General features: G+C 42.2%; 1 non-coding gene across 1 annotated transcript; it reads left to right on the forward strand.

Annotated features, from left to right (window-relative positions):
• The first annotated feature begins 2,016 nt into the window (after positions 1-2,016).
• TRNAG-CCC (transfer RNA glycine (anticodon CCC)) lies at positions 2,017-2,089 on the forward strand. Its single transcript has one exon. It is a non-coding gene; the product is annotated as a tRNA-Gly (tRNA).
• Positions 2,090-2,563: the final 474 nt, after the last annotated feature.

Below are 2,563 nucleotides of genomic sequence, written 5' to 3' on the forward strand. Positions count from 1 at the left end.
AAATTAAAACTTTGTCAGTTGCTTCATTTGCAAGTATTTTCTCCCATTCTGAGGGTTGTCTTTTCATCTTGTTCATGTTTTCCTTTGCTGTGCAAAAGCTTTTAACTTTCATTAGGTCTCATTTGTTTATTTTGTTTCTATTTCCATTTCTCTATGAGGTGGGTCAAAAAGGATCTTGCTGTGATTTATGTCAAAGAGTGTTCTTCCTATGTTTTCCTCTAAGAGTTTTATAGTGTCTGGCCTTACATTTAGGTCTTTAATCCATTTTGAGTTTATTTTTGTGTATGGTGTTAGGGAGTGTTTTAATTTCATTCTTTTACATGTAGCTGTCCAGTTTTCCCAGCACCACTTATTAAAGAGGCTCTCTTTTCTCCATTGTATATTCTTGCCTCCTTTATCAAAAATAAGGTGACCATAGGTGCATGAGTTTATCTCTGGGTTTTCTGTCCTGTTCCATTGATCTGTATTTCTGTTTTTGTGCCAGTACCATACTGTCTTGATTACTGTAGCTTTGTAGTATAGTCTGAAGTCCAGGAGCCTGATCTCTCCAGCTCCATTTTTCTTTCTGAAGATTGCTTTGGCGGGCTTCCCTGGTGGCGCAGTGGTTGAGAGTCCGCCTGCCGATGCAGGGGACACGGGTTCGTGCCCCAGTCCGGGAAGATCCCACATGCCGCGGAGCGGCTGGGCCCGTGAGCCATGGCCGCAGAGCCTGCGCGTCTGAAGCCTATGCTCCGCAACGGGAGAAGCCACAACAGTAAGAGCCTTGCATACCGAAAAAAAAAAAAGTTCTTTTTACTCGTATATATTAAACTTTTACGATAATGAACGGTTATTAAAATTTTATCAACTATTCTTTTCTATGTCTATTAAGATAAGGTGATGTTTCTCTTCACTTCTGTGAATAGAGTAGATTACATTAATGTGTTCTATAATGTTGATGTGAATTTGCATTCCTGGAATAAACCCCAGTTGCTCATAATGTACCATCTTTTTGTATATACACTCCTCTTCAGACTGGCAATATTTTATTTAGAATTGTTTCATTATGCTCATTAATGAGATTTGGATATAATTTTCCTTTCCTTTACTCTATCAAACCTTGTTTGGTGGTAGAATCAAGGTGACTCCACCCTCTTAAAGTAAGTTCTATGGTAGCCTCTGTTTTTCACTTCTTTGAAAAAATTTATGTAATATTAGCAATAATCAGTTTCTTGAACATTTAACTCAACTGTAAAATCATTGTGGGTCTAACGTTCTCTTTGTGGGAAGAGCTGCAATTAGTTATTCAGTTACTAGATGGACAATAGAGTTACTAGGGGGATCCCCAGGGATGGAGGAGGAATGTTTGTTCGGGATTGAGCCTGTTTATAGACTGAGAGGAAAAAAACATCATGGGGTAGATTGAAGATAACAATCTGCAGTTGTTAGGAAGGGATGGAAGTAGAGGGAGACCCACGAGAGACTAGAGTAGGTAATTCCAATCTAACTGGGGGCTTGGGCAGGCCAGTGGAGCCAGCTCTACTCTTAAGAGACAGGATGGAAATAAAAGACAGTGGGATACATCTGAAGGTGATAAAAGCCTGAAGCAAAAGGAATACTTGTCTGGTGGGCTTTATTTTCTTTGGGAAGTAGAGAGTAGGCTTTCCTGCCTAGAGAGGAAGAGTTGGAATTAGGGCTTGAGGAAAATAGATACATGGATCAGTGGAGGAGAAGAAGAGGTGAGCAGGGACAGGTGTTGGCTTCATGTGATGTGAGAAGAGGGCAAGTCACTGGGCTGGAGCTTGAACTCCTGGGTCTATAGCAGGAACAAAGGGAGCTCAGGGGCTATGAATTAGGGCAATTACATGAAGTTGGTTGAAGAGATGAGTCATGATAGACTGAAAGAAAACAAGAGAACTGGGGAGTGGATGTCTGTGAAGTTAAAAAAGAAAAAAGAAGTGTAGTAGAAGAATGGGAGAGAAAGAGGAAGCAGAAAGACACATGCTGTGATCAGAAAGGACAACAGGTCAGAGGACTTCCCTGGTGGTCCAGTGGTTACGACTCTGCACTCCCATTGCAGGGGGCCCAGGTTCGATCCCTGGTCGGGGAACTAAGATCCCGCATGCCACGTGGCGTGGCCAAAACCAAAAGGACAGGTCAGAATTTATGCTGGTCAGGTTGGCCTTTCCAGGTTTGGGGTTGGGTTAAGGATCAACCCAAAGACAATCCTAATGAGACGATGGGAGGGAAATGGAAGGGGACTTCCAGGTAAGAGACAACGGAGCCAGGGCTGAAAGACAACTGCAGTGACAGTCTTCCTCCATTCTGCCCTTACCATCCGCTTCGGAGTGTTAAGGAGTTTACATAACATCATGTAATTTAATCCTCCCACAGCTAATGAGGGGAGTCCTGATACTATCTCCAATTTGCAGAGGAAAAGCTGATGCTCAATTAGGACATTCCTCAGATGGCGTTTGAATGAAGGTCTTCCTAATCCAAAAAGCTTTACATTTAAGGGATATCCAACACTGTTAAAGAGGCCAAGAATTGGGATGAGTTATTCCTGGGAAATAAAATCTCACAG

Source organism: Lagenorhynchus albirostris, chromosome 17 (genome assembly GCF_949774975.1).
Source record: "Lagenorhynchus albirostris chromosome 17, mLagAlb1.1, whole genome shotgun sequence".
NCBI lineage: Eukaryota > Metazoa > Chordata > Mammalia > Artiodactyla > Delphinidae > Lagenorhynchus > Lagenorhynchus albirostris.